Here is a 21,020-nt window from a genome sequence, read left to right as displayed (position 1 = left end):
GCCATCAGGTAGCAAGGGGTGGTCCTGGAGGACAGCCCTCGATTGAAGACAAAGGTCATACCTGGCTGACCTCTCAGGACAGAGATAGTAAGAATGACCAGGAAATGATAGCAGGTAGACAAAGGAGCCAAGCTTGGCTGAGAAAGAGAGGAAGTCTAGGCAGCAGCACAACCAATAGTACAGTTCTTATACAGCTAGGCAAGAGTGGCTGCATCGCCTGTGAACTACATTACACACAATGCATTGCTCACATATCTTTGCAGTGGGAACTGCAGCAGTGAAAGTCCTTAGAAATGAGAACAACAGTAAAAGCATTAAACACATTTTAGGATCACATTATAAGCTAGTGCGAGGCTGACAGAGAACAGAACACCAGTACTTCCAGCCAAGCAAAGGACCAGAAATCTTCACAGATATACGATGTGTTGTGCACACTCTGCAGCTGGCAATAAGAGACAGTATGCAAGAAGGACATGTTGCTGCTGCTTTGATTGACAAGATGAGGAATGTAGTTATTGCTGCCAGAACACCTAACGTTGTTTCCATTTTGAAGAGATGTGCCAGGAAAGTAGAAATTATTGATCAAGCTATAAGCTGGGGCAGTATCTACTTAACATCAACTGAGGAAGAATCTGATTTTGAAAGATATCTGATCAGAAGGAGCATGCAAAGCATCTCTGCGTAGAAAAGGATTCCACTGAACCTACAGAACACAAATCTGAGTAAATTTCAACTAAATTTCTCACTTACACTGAAGTCCTACTCATTTCCTCATAATTTCTTTCCTCCATGTGTGTTTATTCATAGTCTGTCTCACTGCAGCTTCTCTCACCCTCTTCTCACCTTTATGTCTTTTTTTTCTCTCCATGATCCCCCCCCAACATGCACATTTATTTATTGCATTTGTATCCCACATTTCCCCACCTATTTGCAGGCTCAATGTGACTTACAATGTTCCGTTATGGCATTCGCCATTCCAGAGTAGAAGATAACAATTGGTGTTACATTGAAAACATGGATGACATAATAGAATTAGGCAAACAGATATAGGCAGAAATTAGTTCAGACTATAAGGTCAATGGCCTCTCAGCCCCTTTTCCCAATTCCCACCTACATACTCTCCATATCTTCCAGCTGCTCTTCCCTCTGCAGCTTGTGCTCCCTCCCTCCCTCCTCCGCTCTTCTTCCTCTCTGCCAGTTCCCTTCTCCCATTTACAGCCTATGTTCCCTTTTCAAGTTTCTCACAGGCTGTTTGTATTCCTCTCATATAGTTCTGTCCCTATCACCCAGCCTCTCTTCCACTTACAGATCCTTTTTACCTCTTTCAGCCCTTCACAACAGTTATCTTTTTCCCAGTGTTTCTCTTTTTTCATCTTAACTGCTTAACATTTTACTTTTATGTTTCAATCTTTTTATTGTTATCTGCAATGTAAAATTTGGCCAATAATACCAACAAATACAACGTTTTGTTCACACGTAACCAACAGCTCTTACATCAAGACCAAATGAAACTTTGTTGCACATGGTGAATTTGCCAACAACATCTATAGGACAAAGCCTTATTAACTACATACCACTAATACAATAATTCAACCTTGCATAGAATAAACAACACCCTACCCCCCCACTCCCTCTCACCCACCCCCCAACCCACACCCGTGCCATGCCATACAGCCTAAGAATTCAAGATTCTGCTGCGTGCTACTGCCGTCAGGGAAACCCAAAATGGGGACCAGGTCCTGCAAAAATAATCTCCCTTAGAGGAGGATAAATCCCCCACACCTCTGCTTTCTAACGAGCAGAGAAAAATCATCTTGGATCGCCATTGTTGCAAAGTTGGCAGCTCTGCGGTTATCCAATGTTGAAAAATAGCCTCCTTACCAATAAGAACTGCCCTTTTAAGAATGGCCTCAACCCTTTGGGCAAAGACGGGAAATCCTAAAGATATCAAACAGTTGGGACGGACTCAGATGCCAAATGACCCCCCCATAGGTGTGAGACATGCAGACATACTTGCCTCCAAAACTATATAATAGATGGGCAAGTCCAAAATATACGTACCAAATCTGCAGGAGAACAAGCGCATTTAGAACATATATCGTCCTCTTTCATGGTTGCCCTAAAAGCCCTATGTGGTGATATATACATCCACATTAAAAACTTGTAAAGTGTCTCTCTCAACGTCACATTTTCTGTTAACTTTTGAATGCCCAAAAGACATGTCTTCAACTTATCTCCCTGGAGATTCACTGACAATTCTCTATTCCACTGATTTGTTAATTTTTCATAATCATATTCCCCCAATTGTTCCCGAAAGAGTGGTAATATTTGAGGAGGACTGACAATTGAGCATCCAGCCCTAGAATAGTGAGACGCTTTTCCCATGTCTCCGGCGTTAGAGAAGCAGGAGGGAGAGACCTGATGTAATGGCGTAGCTGAAACAAAGAAAAGAAATCCCTCCCCTCCAACCCATATTCTAGTTGCAAATCTTCCAGAGACTTAAGAGTACCATCCTCTGCGTATAACTGGTGTAGGTAAAAGTATCCCATTTGATGCCCAAATGGCAAACTTTGGAGAGGTAGAACCTGGTGGAAAGTCTACATTGCCTCGCAAAGGCAATAAGAGAGGACACTGCTGAAAGGCCATAAAAGCGACAAATACATCGCCAATTCCTCCTTAAAGGTAACAGTAAAGGTGCAAATGCTGCTGGCTTGCGCAGCCTCTTCGGCAATGCATGTAACCAGGCACTAAAATGGCTCGGAGCAAACAATCCCGTTTCTACCATGGTACATGAGAAGTAATTTGTATTCCGAAACCAATCATTGAGATGGTGCATATTGCTCGCCACTGACAATAACTTAATATTCAACAACCCCAAACCTCCTTGTATCCAGGGAAGAAAAAGTTGCGAAGCTGCTGCCCTGGGTCTCTTGCCCTGCCAAAGGTAACGAGTAACCAGGTGAGTTACAAGCCACTCATCTCTATGATTAAGGAATATAGGCAGCATCTGCAAAACATACGTCCACTTAGGTACCCAAAATCATATTGTAAAGAGCTATTCTGCCCATAATAGAGAGTGGTAGCGACTGCCAAATCTGCAATGTTTGTCTAGTACTGGAGCGTAAGGGGTCCAAATTCAGCTCATAAAAGGAGTGACAGGTTGGCAGGAATCAGGACCCCCAAATATTTCAGGGGTCCAGAAGTCCAAGAAAGGAGAAAGTCCCCCTCCCAAGTCTCCCTGATCTTAGCCTGAATCGGGAAGGCTACTGATTTCTGCAAATTTAAAGTAAAATCAGAAAAATAACTAAATTTCTCAATTGCATTGAGTAAATTGGGTAGGGATTGCTGAGGCCTCGTCAGGGTCACTAAAATATCATCTGCAAATGCTGACATCTTGACCAAGAGCAATCAGACCACAGCCAGCCAATAGGCTACAGCAGCTCCCTCCTCTCTCTACAGCCTATAGGTCAGACACAATTAGCCAATAAGGTATGGGGAAGGCAGGAGCAATAGCTAGGATACCGACACTTTCATTCCTGCCTTCCCCTGCATCCCCGCAGTATGGAACTTTGATGATTTTTTTTATATATAAATTCATGTCAAAGAAGCTACCTATGAAGTCAGCTGTATCTGAGCATTTCACCATAACTCAAGATAGAAAATATTTAGTGTATCAGTGTATGACACAGGACCCAGATGACCACAAATGCCGTGATTCCAAGATCAGTACATTTTCAGGCAGTGATAAAAATGCTCCTATACGAGCTTCCAATCTCAAAAGACATTTACAGAGCTTTCACCCAGAAGTATTCAAAGCTGTGAGAGAGAAAGATGACGGCAAAAGCAAGGAACCAATGCCCAGTACTTCCAGCCAGGCAAAGGGCCAGAAAACTTCACAGACATCAGTTACAAGATATTTTGTCAGTGACAAAGTTACTATAACAATGACGACAAATACAATGGACATGGGGAAGCCACTGCTTGCCCTGGGACTGGTAGCATGGAATGGTGCTGCTAACTGGGTTTCTTCCAGGTACTTGTGACCTGGATTGGCCACTGCTGGAAACAGGATACTGGGCTAGACTGATCATTGGTCTGACCTAATATGGCTATTCTTATGTTAACTTGTTGTAAAGGATAGTGTGCCTCTATCACGACCAGCTTTTATAGGTCTGAATGGAGAAATGGCCCACAAACTTGGTGTTTCTCTGTGGAGAGACAGTGCTAGAAAAATGGTGTGTGAAGAAGCCCTTATCCAAAAGGAACAATTTAAACTCTCAAGGGGTGCTTTGTATTTCTTAAAATGGATGCCTGCACACTCCACAGAATGAACTACTTTGCCATCAATGTCCGATTTGTTTGCGGCAAGAATGAAATAGTTACCAAGACACTGAAGTAAAACACACAGAAGCTCATCACACCGAGTTTCTCTAATTCTTAGTGGAAAAGATTCTGCAAGATTATGAACTTAAAAAAAGAACGAGTTTTATGTATTGTAACTGACAATGCTCCAATCATGCTAAGTACAATTAAACTAATTAATACAGAAAATAAAAACTGACCAACAGCTAGAAGAACACTTCAGAGATATAGGAATGTTTGAAATTGAACAGTACGCTCCTGCAACTGAGGAACAAGCTGAAGTAGCTATAGAACAGCAAAATGATGACCTTTTAGATGTGATCTTGTAGCTGCCTCAAAACTCTCCCAAATTCACATTTAAAATATTTGTTAGAGAAGCCATCAGTTAGTTCCTGGGGCCTGACCAGTCAGCAAATTGTTAATACCCACTGTACTTCCTCTAATACTATAGGATGCAACAGGGTCTCAGAGGAAGAGCAAGAGAGGCTAGGTAGGTCTGCATGTCTGGCTCTGTGAGGGAAGTATCTGGAGTGAAGAGCTCTTCATAACAGGTGATAAAAGCACCCTATATGCCCTCTGCAGAAGCACTCCCCGTTCATCCTGAACAGAACCAACCTGGGACTGCCTCGCCCTATTCTGTAACTTGTGGGCAAGAAGGCGGCTGGCATTATTGCCAAACTCAAAATACTGTTGCTGCACCTGTTGCAGTTTGGTGGCCACATCTGGTATTTGCAGCCTACAAAGGTCTAAAGGCTTGTAGATCGCCCTCCCCCCCTATAAACCCAGTTCCCTGTTTCTTGGCCTGTTGTTCCAGAACTACTATATTCGACTGTAAAGCCTGTTCCCCACCTCCTTGTTTTTTTTCTTTAAATGGGCCTATAAAAACAATCATTTTCCCCTGCATCACAGCCTTATGCCCCGCCCACAAAATAATGGTATTCACTTCCCCATTATCATTATGTTGGAGATATTCTAAGAGATCTTTCTCCAGCTGACCTACATTAGCCGGGTCTAGTAAAATTGCATCATTTAATCTCCAGTACTGGATTCCCCCCCACCCCATCCACTTCACCAAGAGGTCTAGCAACAGAGGGGAGTAATCCGACCAGGTGAGTGGGCAAATTTAGAGCATCTTGCGCTATACAGCCAAATCTCCAAACCAGTAATCTATATGAGATGATGATTTATAGACTGATGAATAGTAAATATACTCTCATTCCCTAGGGAAAATCACATCCACAAATCCACCAATCCCCACTGGGCCAGGAAAGCTTTCAACGCCCATCTGTCCTTATGTGCATAGACAATCCTTTTAGAGGAGTTATCCACAGTGGGATAAAGAGTTAGATTAAAATCGCCACCAATTATAAGGATTTCCCGGGCATGACTCAGAAGAAGATGACCCAATCCCTGCACAAAAGTCCCCTGATTTGGGGAACAGACATAAGTGTAAACCACCATACTCAAATTTTTTTTTTTTGTTACATTTGTATCCTGCGCTTTCCCACTCATGGCAGGCTCAATGCGGCTTACATATTATATACAGGTACTTATTTGTACCTGGGGCAATGGAGGGTTAAGTGACTTGCCCAGAGTCACAAGGAGCTGCCTGTGCCTGAAGTGGGAATCGAACTCAGTTCCCCAGGACCAAAGTCCACCACCCTAACCACTAGGCCACTCCTCCACTCCACTCCATTGCACAATAAGGAGGAGATAGTGATCTTCTTTATCAAGTATCAATTTATGAATTGTCCATTGATATTTAGCAGAAAGCGCAATTATCATCCCTTTTGGTTTCTTCTGTACAGTGTTAGAGGCATAGTACAGGTGAAGATATTTTGAATTCTTACAATACTTCTCATGAGCAGATGTATTTCTTGAATGAAAGCTAATGATAGATTTGTCCGCTCAAGCTCTTTAAATAATAATAATTAAGACCTCTAACACTGTAATTAAGCAATATAATTATATCCAGTCCTTAATAAAAACAGGGGGGCGTGCTCGCCTTTAAATCCAATACTAAAGAAAAGAGTAGGGCAACTCTGGAATAAACTATCATCTACTAGTGCTTGCTTATTATTCTGAATTACTTATAAATAAAAAATATTAAGTGGGTAACAGTGTATTGCATATTTTTATTTAACAGGAATTTTTTGTTCAGGTTCTTTGCTCAAACTTCAAATAAATATATGCTGTGGTGTATTAGCCCTAATTTTGGACATAAATATCCTACGTTGCTGTGATTAATTAAATTTCTTAGATTTACTATACATAGTAGGAGTTGGAATTAAGGGTTTGATGTACAGACTCCACAGGCCCTGAATGCAAATGGGGGGAGGGGAACAGAGAGAGTGTTGCAGGGGCAGGAATCAAGAGATGACTGTAGAGCAGACCCAGGGCACACCTAACCAACCAGGTTAGAACATAAGAATTGTTCAAATTAAATCTGACAAAGTTTCAGCAACAGTAATTCAGTTTATGATATATAAAGCTGAAGTCCTCATGTGAGTGTATTATCTTATACTCCGTGATGTCTGTATATTTATGCAGACCAACACTATGTCTTTAGAATGGAGGAAAAGACCTCATAAGTCTGAGCACGGCAGCAAATATCTAATTTCAATGCCGGCATTAGACAGACTCCGGTAATATCATTGGTCTAAAACCCTCTGTGAATTTTCAATCTGATTTTTTAATATATGTTTATTTATTTGTTACATTTGTATCCCACATTTTCCCACCTATTTGCTCAATGTGGCTTACATAGTACCGTAAAGCCATTCGCCAAGTCCGGTAGAGAAACAAATACAAGGTTATGTTGTGGAGGCACTTTGCTCAGTATTTCATCCAACGGGACTCTCCGTTTCACTCATTCAAGAGCTTCCTCAGGGACTAAGTGCTTCTATAGCTCATCTTTGAAAGGAATGCAGTCATTGAGATGAGCTATAAAAGCACTTCGTCTCCAAGGAAGCTCTTGAATAAGTGAAACAGAGAGCCCTGTTGGATGAAATACTGAGCTAAGTGCCTCCAGTACTTTGTTGTTAATCACAGAATATTAGAAACATAAGAGATAGTAAAAGGATACACATATATTTAAAAAAAAATCACACAAAAATCAAATCACAGATTGAAAATTCACAGAGGTTTCTAGACCAATGATATTACTGGAGTCTGTCTAATGACAGCATTGAAATGAGATATTTGCTGCAGTGCTCAGGCTTCTGAGGTCTTTTCCTCCATTCTCAAGACATCACAGCATGTAAGATAATATACTCACATTAAAACATAAGAGTAGCCATACTGGGTCAGACCAATGGTCCATCTAGCCCTGTATCCTGTTTCTAAACAGTGGCCAAGCAAGGTCACAAGTACCTGGCAGAAACCAAAATAGTAGCTACAAATCCCGGGGCAACCAGTTGCTTCCCCATGTCCGCCTCAATAGCAGACTATGGACTTTTCCTCCAGGAACTTGTCTAAACTTTTTTTTAAACCCAGATACACTAACCACTATTATCACATCCTTCGGCAAAGAGTTCCAGAGTTCAACTATTTGTTGAGTGAAAAAATATTTCCTCCTATTTGTTTTAAAAGTATTTCCATGTAACTTCCTTGAGCGTCCCCTACTCTTTGTACTTTAGGAACGAGTAAAATAATAAAAAAAAAAAAGTAAAAAAACCACACAAAAAAATCGATTTACTTCTACTCATTCTACACCTCTCAGAATTTTGTTGACCTCAATCATATCGCCCCTCACCTGTATCTTTTCCAAGCTGAAGAACCCAAACCTTTTAGCCTTTCCTCATACGAGAGGACTTCCATCCCTTTTACTATTTTGGTTGCTCTTCTTTGAACCTTTTCTAATTCCGCTATATCTTTTTGAGATATGGTGACCAGAACTGAATGCAATACTCAAGATGCGGTCACACCACGGAGCGATACAGAGGCATTATATTATTTTCGGTCTTATTCACCATCCCTTTCCTAATAATTCCTAGCATCCTGTTTGCTTTTTTGGCTGCTGCCGCACACTAAGCAAAAGATTTCAGCGTATTATCTACCAAGGAAGCAGTACACGCAAATCCATCTCGTGCATATTTATTGTGGATATCCTGAATAGAAAAAGGGCAACATTTGGAAAGCTGTGTATACTTGTGCCCACTGTATGGAAAACAGAGGCTTAAATGAAAGACACTGACTTGGATGTAGTGGCAATCAAGGAGACACACTGCATGGAGAATCACAACTGGGCTATAGTTATATCAGGCTACAATGTATTCTGGAGGGTCCTATACTTTATCTCCCTTTTTCTCAACAGGTTTAACCCTCAGCTTTCTCTCTCTGCCCCCTGGAGGAGTAGCCTGGGGGTTAGTGAAGTAGGCTTTCATCCCAGTGAACTAGGTTTGATTCCCACTGAAGCTCCATGTGATTCTGGGCAAGTCACCTAACCCTCCATTGCCCCAGGTACAAAATAAGTACCTGTATATAATATGTAAACCGCTTTGATTGCAACCACAGAAAGGCGATAGTCCCGTTCCCTTTCCCTAATTCTCTCTCTCCTCCCCTGTTCTTTCTCCCTACTCACCAGCAAAACCCCTAGCTTTCTCTCTACCATCCCCAGTTCTCTCCCCAGCCCTCTTTGCTTTTTCCCCAGTTCTCTAACTCAAGCTGGCTGCCTCTCCCTCTGCTTCCTTCCCTCCCCTCCCAGTACTCTCTCATATCCAAGATCTCCCTTCCAGTTTGCTCTCCCCCCCCCCCCCAAAAAAACCTTCCTCAATGTGCTTCCCCCCCTCCAACCTGGCAGTCAAAAAAAACCTCAGCATGCTCTCACTCCCCAGTACTCCCCCCCCCCCAACACCATAAACCCCCTCAGGGTGCTCTGTTCCCTCCCTGCCATCATTGATAAAAACCCAAGCATGCTGCCCCTCCCCCCAAGTCAGGAAAAAAAACCAAGTAGATTTCCTCTCTCCCCAGGAACAGCCCCCTCCAACTTACTTTGTCCCTCCCTCCCCAGCACCCTTTCCAGCTTGCTCTGTTTCCCATACCAGCAAACCCTCTCAGCATGCTCTGTTTACCCATTGCCCAAAAGTTAGCTACTCTCTCTCCTCCCCCCCACTCCCAATCCAGATCCAGAAAAAACACTCACCATAATCTCTCTCTAGTGGCTCTGTGGAGCAGAACAGCAAATCTACAGCAAGGAGGCGGAGACCGACTGATTGTAGGGCCACATCCTTCTCCACTACTTCCAGGTGTCAGTGTTAATTTGAACCGAGCAGCTGTACAGTGTCCCAAGCAGTTCAAATTAAGGGCAGCAGATGAGAAAGCTGTGGCCTCGTGAGCAGTTACTCCCCTCCTCCTCACTGTGCATTGGTGGTTGTATGAAGCAGAACAGCAGCGATTACTGTGGGGACAGGGTACAAAGACTAGGGGACACTCCATGAAGTTACACAGTAGCACATTTAAAATAAATATAAGAAATGTTTTCACTCTGTGCATAGTTAAGCTCTGGATCTCATTACAAGAGCAAGTGGGGAAAAGCAGTTAATGTAGATGAGCTTAAAAATGTTTGGATACATTTCTGGAGGTAAAGTCCTTAAATCTTTATTAAAGTAGACCTGGGGAAAGCCACTGCATATCCATGGGGTTAAGCAGCATGGACTCTTCCTACTCTTTGGGATTCTGCCAGGGAGTTGCAACCTGGACTGGCCACTGACGGAAACAAGATACTGGGCTACATGGACCTTTGGTCTAACCCTGTAGGGCTATTCTGTTCTTATGAGGCATTTTCAGGCACAGGAGAGAGAAGAACGATGCCCACTGACACTGTCTGTGCTGCTAAACTTTTGCCTGTAAGGAATTCTGCACAAATTTCTCCGGGAGTAAAGGTAAGGTGCTATTACTAGCTGATTTCAATTTATCTAATGTTAACTGGACACTCCAGCTGCGATACGGAGACCCTGGATTCTCTGTAGAGAGAATTGCTCTGGTAACTGTTGACCCACAAAGAAAGGGGAAAACTGGACCTGGTGCTTATGAATGGGGAGAATGTTTCTAATATCATAATGGAGCATCATGTAGGACCTGCCTGATCAGTGGATGGTGTGTTTTAGTATTAGGACACAAGTGGTGATGGCTCATTCAAAGGCAAGAAAGAAACTCTGACCCCTGTAAACTAACTTTGTTAAATGAGGGGAACACTTCAAGGAATAATTAGTTAAATGACAAAAACTAAAGCAGAAGTTTTAACCTGAGATCCATGAACCGGATTTGAAAATGACATTCATTAGTTTCTTTGACTTGGTGACCACAAAGCTGAGGGGACAGCATCATATGTGGAGTACTTGTATTTCACTCAGAGAGGCTTTTCTTGACATGGTTCGATAAAGCAATTTAGAAACAAATCTTAGTCCGATTCTTTTCTACACCATAAAGCATAAGGGGACAGACTTATTATGAAAAATGGAACAGGGGAAATATATGGTTTAATTATGCTTACCTGGTAATTGTCTTGGCTTGAGTCCTCCTAGACTAATGCAGACAATGGAGATGAAATTAAAATGTTTGAACTCTGTACACAGTCTGGTGCAGCTGGGAAGTCATTATTCGTGTGTCAAAGCTAAGGATTGCCTACTCCATTCTCCTAAGCAATGCCTTCCATCAGGTGCAGATCCTCACTGAGTGACAGCCCCTGAGAGAAAAGAAATGGTTTTCCTACTTTATTAGCTAATATACTACAGCAATTAAACCACATTTGATCCCTACTGCCCAGTATTTCCTTGGCACCCTGGCCTTCCGGAATGGGATTTAGGACTGGTCTGGCAAGGGCACCAGCCTTTACCCAACATTATGAGACTCTATGGATGCCAGCTTCAAACCAGTGCAGTCCGTATGGATGAGCACCAGCCTTAGATGATACTGCAGGCTTAAACATGAACTAAACTCTTCCTAGCCAAAAGGATTCACATATAGGTTTTCCTTCATTTGGGCAAGGGCTTTACCAAATAATGCCCCCTCTCTGAACCTTAACACACCACTATCCAGGGCCAAGGAATATGCTGTCGACCAAGCCTGCAGGTGGTAGCCTGCTCCAGTTGTACAGGGAAGGAAATTATGATGTTGAACCTTGCCATATAGCCTATAAATACATATAGAGAGAACCCTGATCCTTCGCTGCTACTAGGCCTGCACTGCAGCCAGAACTCCCGAGTCCTTTGCTGTCCAGGGAAAAGGGAGTCTCAGAATTTCAGTCCTACAAGAAGAATAACAGTTGAGTGGAGGAGTGGCCTAGTGGTTAGGGTGGTGGAGTTTGGTCCTGAGGAACTGAGTTCGATTCCCGGCACAGGCAGCTCCTTGTGACTCTGGGCAAGTCGCTTAACCCTCCATTGCCTGCCACATAGAGCCTGCCATGAGTGGGAAAGTGTGGGGTACAAATGAAACAAACAAAAAAAAAAAATAAGGATCTCAATGACACCTGGCTATTGCCTTTTCTGCACCCCTACCCCCAATCCTTGGCTCTGCACTTACAAGCTACCTGGCCATTGTGCAGTTAACTGCCAGCAGGCACTGCACACTAATGGGAACATTAACTTGGGACCTAAATAGAAAAATGTGGTTCTGTCCCTTCCCCCCTCCCCCCAAGTGCCAATTTACATTTGCAGATATCTCGCAGTAACTGCACGTTTTATTACACTTTAATAGTCCTATAATAGATATTTAGACCCTGTGACGAAACACCTAGCCATCTGTCTGGGGTTAACCCGGCGGCCACCTGGAGGGTCTGTCCCCAGCACAACTCAGGTCCACCTGCCGCTTGTGCTCTACATTAGCACCCTCCACCCCATTGACTGGGTCTCACTTGCTGCCTCTGGGTGAGTCTCCCACTCTCACGTTATTCCCCGGTGATTTCTACAAATACTACATTGCTTTGGGATGTAAACTTACATAGTCACCATATGAAAAATGCTAGTAGCAATCAGGATGACACCTCCATGGGGCAGCATTTTACAAAACCAGAACACTGTACCAGTGATTTCATGGTAAGAATCCTGAAAGGGAACTTTAAAACAATACAGGAACGTAAGACCTTTGAAGTCAGAATGATTAAATATTTTGACACCCACCAGACAGGACTTAAAGATCTGGATTTTCTAGCCCATTATAAACCATAAAATTGTACTGTTTTGTCAACCTCCTATCTCCATGCATATCTCCCTGTACCTCATCCACCCGACTCTTCCCGTCTCTCATCTATCCACCCCCATCCTGTTAGACTGTCACTGAAATGCTTTGATGATTCACTTATATATATTGTCATCTACCAACATTTGCTTATTTCTGATCTGACGAAGAAGGGCAACCTTCGAAAGCTAATCAAGAAATATATTAAGTTATGTCCAATAAAAAAGGTATCTTCTTATTTTCTTTTCCATGTTTTATTTCGTTTTATTTCTATTGATTACCTTAAAAGCGGACTAACACGGCTACCACACTTCTCTACTCAGGATGTAAATTTAAAACCAGGACTGCCCCCCCCCCCCCCCCAAAAAAAAAGTCTCCCTCCTGGAATGGAAAACTTGGCAGCTCTGATATTGCTGCTATTTACATTATTTTGGCCCTGCCCACAGAACACTGCTGGCTTCTCAACTTGTGTGTACAAATTTTATCCATGCACCAGTAGGAAATTTTAAAAACAAAGCACTTGTTTGGACAGCACCCAATGTTGATAACATGAGTGTTTTTGCATAATGTCCAGCAAAATTTTAAAACAGAACCAAAATCTTAGTGGGAGCAACAGCAAGGAGGTCAGCAGGTGAACAGCCATGTCAAATCAAAGCTCTTTTGTCCAGTGATGACCACACAGATACATTTGGCAGGATCTGAAGGTGTGCCATGCTCTCTTTTTTTGGAATGGACAAGAACACTGCTTGCATAATGCTTCTGAGCTTGGTGTTGGGAGTTTGGAGGGGTAAGTGAAGGGAGTAAATTGATGTTGGAGAGTAATGTGCAGATAGTGTTTGGGGATGACGGTATTTGTTTGCAGGTTGTTTGGGGTAAGGGAGCACCAACTACAGAAAGTACAAAGGATTTAATACACTGGGACTGAGGTTTATAAGGAGTGCTGGGGTGTGTTGTGGTTGGGAAAGGTTGATGATGATGATGAATGCAAGGAGTGAGGATGTTTGGGGGTAAAGTGCAGAAAGTCCTAGGTGCTGAACTGTGTGTGATGTGCAGAGGGTGGTGGAGCATAGTAGTTAAACTGATCTGCAGGAATGTATAAAGTACAGGAAATGCTGGGGGTGGGGGAGGACAGCATGCAAGAGTCCTTGAATTATGTGATGGAACGGAGATAGAGGAGAGACCAGAGTTGGGTGGGATAGGAAGTGTTAACAGTAAAAAGGCTCTGGCTGAACTGAAAGTGTTGAACTGCTGAGGTGAGGGACTCGAGCTGTGATACACACTGTGTGGCTGTGCTGGATCAACTTGTGTAATATGGAGGAGATACAGAGCTGCTAAGATGAACAAGAAGTGGTGCAGGAGCTGTTGGGTTGTGTAGAGAAAGGTACTGGGATGTTGAGTGATGCACAGGACATACTGGGGTGCAGAAAAGGGATGGATTGGGATGATACTGCACTCAAGTGTCTGTGACCAGGGTTACAGTTGGTGTGTTACACCCCTCTTCAAGGGAACCACTTTCTCTGGTTCCCATTTTGCCAGCACACACATACAACCAGGGTTGCCAGATAGTGAAACATCGCCTAGCCCAACTCATACCAAAAATAACCCAAAACTTAAACCAACATGATAAAAAGCCTACCATCATAGGGATAATAAATCAGCACTTTTATTGTGCTGTATTAGCAAGTTTTGGCAGGAAATAGGCACGTGTCAGAATGCCCCAGGAGTTGCATACAACATTTTGAGCTATTGTCTCCAAGCAAGTATAGTGGTGGAAAGATGCTCAGGACCAGTCTGCTGATTGTAACAATATCTTCCCCCCCCCCCCCCCCCCCCTTTTCCCAAGATCCTGCTAACTGGAGGAAGGGAGAACTGTGATTGGTGTTAGGTTAGCCTTAGAAAGTCATGCACTTTACAAAATTATAAGCTGTATGTCAAGCCCTTCAAAGAGGTAGTTAACTATTCTCAATAAATAAACGTCAGTACACTGCTCTAATACAAGCTTTTTTTTTTTTTTTACCGTATCAGGAGGGCCCAGTGCAAAAAGGCACCGTTATAAGAACAAAAAATGACAGTTAAACAACTGAACTGCTTAAAGCTCGGTCCCCCAAACGTCCCCCACCACCACCAGTAGAAGCCTATCAATTATTAGACCTCCACATTTTTTGAGAACATTAACAACCTTGTCACTTCAAATCAAAATGTGCTCTGGGACAGATGCACAAAGTATTCTCATAACTGACATAAAATGGGCAACCAAAACTATAAATCCCGCTGTTACTTCACACTACACCAATCGTTGACTCCATTTTTCACCTGCACCTACACCCGCAACCACAGGAGCCAACTTTTCAAAATTATTGGGGGTGCTAAGCCCAGTGGAAATAATCCTTCCTTGGATACATACAAGGAATATTCTCAATACTGGAGGTGCTCAAGCACCCACAGAGTCGGCTCCTATGCCCGCAACAGAACCCAAATATTTGTAAGGGTCTTTAAAAACGAGTCCCTGTATTATAAACAACATTTACCACCATGATGAAGGTGAATGTAGTGAGTGCTCACCAACATGCAAGAAGAAGCCTTTCCGGATCAGTGTGCTTCCCAGAGCAGCGAGCAACAGAAGTCAGTTTATTCTTACACCTTGTTTTCTTTATTTCACAGAATCTTAGGAATTTGCAAATATAAGAAAAACTCTCTTATCTACCTGCCTGCAAACGCCGCTTCTCAATGGGAACAGATCACCTATCATTTCAGATGGGGAGGAGGGACGCCAGAGCCACTGGCCTAGAACGCCCTGACAGAAGCTATTGGATCACTAGAATAAGGCTTGGAACACAATGAAAGAAGCAATTGGAGCACCAGAGAGAGGCTTGAAATACACAGAGAGAGAAGCTACTATAGCACCAGAACGAGGCTTGGAAGGAATTCACAGAGGAAGCAGGTACAGCATTCCATAATAGCGAATACCGGCCAAAAAACGCACCCCGCCAATAATTTCCCGCCGCCAGCCTTCAAAACTAGCCCAATTTGACTTGAAGCAAGGGGTTAGATTGAGGGTGAGACAGGAGCCGACATGACGTCAAAAAGCTAAAGGCAAGGAGGTCGATCTCTCCTCTCTTCCCCGCGTTGCTGTCATCCCTGTACACGCAAACGAAAACAAGCAAACCTATGAGCTGCTGCGTGCACGTTGTCATTCTTTATTGTTTTGGTAGCATTTTTATTTGATCTCACAAATAGTTTCAAACGTGCCGGCTTGTGCAGCAAACGATGGACACAGAAGAAGTATTGGTTTCATCGGTTAGAGTAGTAATTCTAAATCATAATCATTGTGTCATTTGGAAGGGCTGGTTTGGTTATAGGGACTCCCTCCCTGTATTCGTGCAGAGCAGTTTTCATCTAGTAAAGGGCCACCAAAACAGACATCATGTTATGAGAATCAGGTGCTTAACAAGCAGACTTACTATATATCGGTACAATTTAAAAAAAACATTAATTATTAGGTTGAAACCTGGGAACATTTAACATCTTTTTTCCTTGTGAGTATATCAAAAGAAAAAGATGGTGTGGGGTAGAAATTTGCTCCTTTTGTTTTGTGGAATGCAGTGGTATATTATAAAAATGCACTTGCCTTTTTTATTACAGAAGTATTGAAGAATGAGGGAAGAGCTTCCTTCATGCAGAAGTTCCATTCCATTCCCAGCATTTTTATCCCGTTTGTATCCATTATAGAATCAAAGCGGGTTACACTAAATTCATATACATTCGAGAACTATACAATTCAAAAATATTTACTAAACAGGTTTTCAGTGCCTGTTGGAATTTCAGGTACATATCTGAACTCTGTATTTGAACAGGAATAGAATTCCACAGTTTAATAGCTAAATAACTAAGGGGGTGTTTTACAAAGGCGTGCTAGCATTTTTAGCACAAGCTAAACACTAGAGACAACCATAGCAATATATCATCATCTCTAGTGTTTAGCACACGCATATTTAATGCACGTGCTAAAAACGCTAGAGCGCCTTTGTAAAAGGGGCCCTAAAAGAACTATCATGAATGCTTTTAAAGCGAATCTCATTTACTGGCAGAAAATCTAAATTTAACAGATAATTAGAACAAGTAGATGAATGAATTGCTGGATAAGTTATCAAAGATACATGATTCAAAGGACATTAACAATAAAAAATCTTAAATGTCAAACAAGCCACCTTAAAATCTATTTGGGCTTTGATGGGTAGCCAGTGTAAATCTTTCAATAATGGGGTTGCTCGATCAAACGTTTTGCAACTAAAATCAGTCAAGCAGTACAGTCTTCCGATATTGCAACTTTTCTAAAAGAGTCTGACTGGCAGTGTGTTTCTTTTAGCAAAAAAGGTGCCAGTACTCAAATGTCAGGCCACCCTTCAGGGATGAGGTGATCACTGAGGGACTCACCCCACAATAGCCAGGCCCCCTGCAACCAGTCACAGAATCTATGACAAGGCAGAATTGGTGTGTAGAGCCTGAGCTCTTTCATTAAAACTTGGGAACCATGGGCCAATTTCAGCACAAACGTTTTGGGGGGGGGGGGGGGGGAAACATATAAAAAGTTGTATCTTTTAGTAGGGCATGTGGATCGTGGGGAACGTGATATTGTAATTTTTGAGTTGAGATGCCTTACTCTACCGTATTTTAACGTGTTAATAAAAAGGATTTAAAAAAAAATGAAAAAGTGCCGGTACTCAGTACCCCCTCAAAAAAAAGCCCTGCTGATTGGTACCAACATATACGGCACTACAGTAATCTATCTGAAGTAGAATAATTGCTTGAACTAATACTCTAAACTGCTCAGGGAAAAATGCTCTTATCGCCCTTAGTTGTCGTAACTTAAAAAAGACCTTCCCAGATTTTTAACCTGCCATTCCATTGTCAGTTGCAAATCTAATATAAAATCAAGAACCCTAGATGAAATTTCAAAACCTAAACTTTCCCCTGTCTTGAGTGTAATGCTAGTAGGAATATTTGCAGTAGAAGGGCTAAAATATAATACTTTAGTTTTAGCAGTATTGAGTTTTAGTAAATTCTGTGAAGCCCATAAAGGTGTTTTTTCTAAACAATCTATGATAAGTCTCTCTGCTGAAATAGCACGGACAGTAATGGAACCAAAATTTAAATATCACCAGCATATGAGGAAATGTAATGCAAGGAAGATTTTTAAAAATCTCCCAAGCGCTCATAAAAATGTTAAACAATATGGGTGACAATGGTGAGCCCTGAGGGACTCCATAGGCCAAGTTCCAGTTTTTAGAAAATTCCCCATTCTTCTTAACACTGTAACATCTGTTTTTAAGAAATTCTGTAAACCAATTCAAGACAGATCCAGAAAAACCAACTCATTTTATTTATTTACCAAGAGAATGTGGTCTACTGAATCAAAAGTTCCAGGTACGTCAAACTGCAACAGTACTGATGGAACATTTTGACTCAACAATTTTCTAACCTTTGTAACCAATGTTACAAGCAAAAATTTGGTACTATGCATAGATCGAAAGTCATATTGAGAGCTATGCAAGCTCTGATGCAAATCCAAAAATAACATTGCATGTGTAACCACTATGGATTCCATTAACATGGCTAGCCAAGGTATACTAGCCACAGGATGAAAACTGACCACCTCAGAAAGATTGGAACCAACTAATTTTGGGATCGGTGTCAATAAAATATTCACCCGATCTAAAGGGAAATGACCTTTGCTACACATATTGAGGGGCATTTTCGAAAGGGACGTCCATGTTTCGATTTGGACGTCCTCGCAAAACGTCCCGATCCAGGGGTGGGGAACCCCTGTTTTCGAAACAAGGTGGACATCCATCTTTCGTTTTGATAATACGGTCAGGGACGTCCAAATCCTGAAATTTGGTCATCTTTAGAGATGGTTGTCCCTAGACATGGACGTTTCTGATTTTCAGCGATTTTCGAAAGCAAGGACGTCCATCTCAGAAACGACCAAATGCAAGCCATTTGGTCATGGGAGGAGCCAGCATTCGAAGTGCACTGGTCCCCCTGACATGCCAGGACACCAACCGGGCACCCTAGGGGGCACTGCAGTGGATTTCATAAATTGCTCCAAGGTACATAGCAAGCCCTCCAAAACCCACCACAAACCCACTGTACCCACATCTAGGTGCCCCCTTCACCCATAAGGGCTATGGTATTGGTGTACAGTTGTGGGTAGTGGGTTTTGGGGGGCTCAGCACACAAGGTAAGGGAGCTATGCTGTTGGAGGGCTTGCTGTTTCCTCCACAAACGTAACAGGTAGGGGAGGTATGGGCCTGGGTCCGCCTGCCTGAAGTGCACTGCACCCACTAAAACTGCTCCAGAGACCTGCATACTGCTGTCATGGACCTGAGTATGACATCTGAGGCTGGCATAGAGGCTGGCAATATTTTTAAAGATGTTTTTGAGGGTGGGAGGGGGTTAGTGACCACTGGGGGAGTAAAGGGAGGTCATGCCTGATTCCGGTGGTTATCTGGTCATTTCGGGCACCTTTTTGTGCCTTGGTCGTAAGAAAAACACGACCAGATAAAGTTGTCCAAGTGTTCGTCAGGGACGTCCTTGTTTCAATTATGGGTCAAGGACATCCATGTGTTAGGCACGCCCAAGTCCCGCCTTCGCTACGCCTCCAACATGACCCCTTGAACTTTGGCCGTCCCTGCGACGGAAAGCAGTTGGGGACGTCCAAAATCAGCTTTCGATTATACCGATTTGGACAACCCTGGGAGAAGGACGTCCATCTTCCGATTTATGTCGAAAGATGAGCGTCCTTCTCTTTCGAAAATGAGCCCAATTGTTTATCAATAATGTTAAACCATTGAACTAGTTCACAAGGACTATTTCTTAGTAGGGCAGTGGTCTAGCAATCAAAATTTACCTGTCAACTTTTTTAACTGTGTTCATTTCACTCTCTTGAACGTTGCTAAACGTAAACCAGACACAATCAGCAATAATAACACTATCATATTTCCCACTACTACTACTGCTTTTCATTTCTATAGTGCTACTAGGTGTTTGCAGTGCTGTACACGTGAACATGAAGAGACAGTCCCAGCGGGACAGAGCTTACAATCTAATCAGGACAGACAAACAGGACAAATAAGGAATAAGGGATTTACTAAGGTGGAAATGATAAAACAGACATGAGTACTGAACAAGTGAATAGGGGTTAGGAGTTAAAAGCAGCATCAAAAAGGTGGGCTTTTAGCCTAGATTTGAAGACGGCCAGAGATGGAGTTTGAAATACTGGCTCAGGAAGTCTATTCCAGGCATATGGTGCAGCAAGATAAAAGGAACGGAGTCTGGACGGAGTTAGGAGTAGAGGAGAAGGGTACAGACAGAGATTTACCTAATGAACGGAGTGCCCGGGGAGGAGTGTAGGGAGAGATAAGAGTAGAGAGGTACTGAGGAGCCGCAGAGTGAATGCACTTGTAAGTCAATAAGGAGTTTGAACTGTATGCAGAAATGGATAAGGAGCCAATTAATTAACTTGTACTAATATGAGCGTAGCGACACTGGTGAAATATAAGTAGTGCAGCAGAATTTTGAACAGATTGAAGGGGAGAGAGATGGCTTAGTGGGAGGCCTATGAGAAGCAAGTTGTAATAGTCTAAGCGAGAGGTGATAAGAATGTGGATAAGGGTTTTGGTATTGTGCTCAGAAAGGAAAGGATGAATTTTGGTGATATTATAGAGAAAGAATCAACAGGTTTTAGAAGTCTGTTGAATATATGCAGAGAAAGAGAGAGAGGAGTTGAAGATGGCCCCAAGGTTACGAGCTGGTGAGACAAAGAGGATGAGAGTGTTATCCACAGAGACAGAGAATGGGGGAAGAGGAGAGGTTGACTAGGAGGAAAGATAAGAAGCTCAGTCTTGGTCATTTTTAGTTTCAGATGGCGTTAAGACATCCAGGCAGCAACGTTAGGCAGGCTGATACTTGCACCTGGATTCCTGCTGAAATTTCTGGTGTGGAGAAGTAGATTTGGGAGTCATCAGCATAAAGGTGATACTGAAAACCATGGGATGAGATCAGAGCACCAATGGAAGAAGTATAGATGGTCCCAAGACAGAGCTCTGAGGAACTCAAACTGATAGTGGGATAGAAGAGGAGGAGGATCCACCAGAGTATACACTAGAAGTGCAATGGGAGAGAGAAGAAGAAAACCAAGAACAGAGGCCTGAAATCCAAATGAGGACAGCGTATCAAGGAGCAGGCAGTGATCAACCTTGTCAAAAGCAGCAGATTGATCGAGAAGGATGAGGATAGTTTAGAGACCTTTGGATCTGACGAGGAACAAGTCATTGCATCCCTTCTGTCCAGAGTCAGTCTAAATGTGCCAACATTGTCCAGTTCAGCAAACAGCCGCCAAATTCATACAAAGTTAATTATGTTCTGTAGAATATAAATCTGTTGGCTGCCTGCTATGTGAATATTCCATCACTGTTTCATTA

At 42.7% G+C, this 21,020-nt stretch overlaps 1 protein-coding gene across 10 annotated transcripts in view; it reads right to left on the bottom strand.

Annotated features, from left to right (window-relative positions):
* Nucleotides 1-15,346, bottom strand: part of APEX2 (apurinic/apyrimidinic endodeoxyribonuclease 2) — a 31,058-nt gene extending 15,712 nt beyond the window's left edge. For 4 of the 10 annotated variants that reach the window (XM_030194045.1, XM_030194050.1, XM_030194049.1 and 1 more), the window contains exons 1-2: nt 15,242-15,346; nt 10,856-11,047 (exon numbers count right to left, since the gene is read on the bottom strand). The gene's annotated coding sequence lies outside the window, so the exon portion shown is untranslated. The other 6 variants (XM_030194047.1, XM_030194046.1, XM_030194051.1 and 3 more) reach the window with 6 other exon arrangements.
* Between the last annotated feature and the right edge of the window lie 5,674 nt (nt 15,347-21,020).

This window comes from Microcaecilia unicolor, chromosome 2, assembly GCF_901765095.1.
Source record: "Microcaecilia unicolor chromosome 2, aMicUni1.1, whole genome shotgun sequence".
In the NCBI taxonomy this organism is placed as follows: Eukaryota; Metazoa; Chordata; class Amphibia; order Gymnophiona; family Siphonopidae; genus Microcaecilia; species Microcaecilia unicolor.
This window is presented reverse-complemented; position numbering and strand designations above follow the sequence as displayed.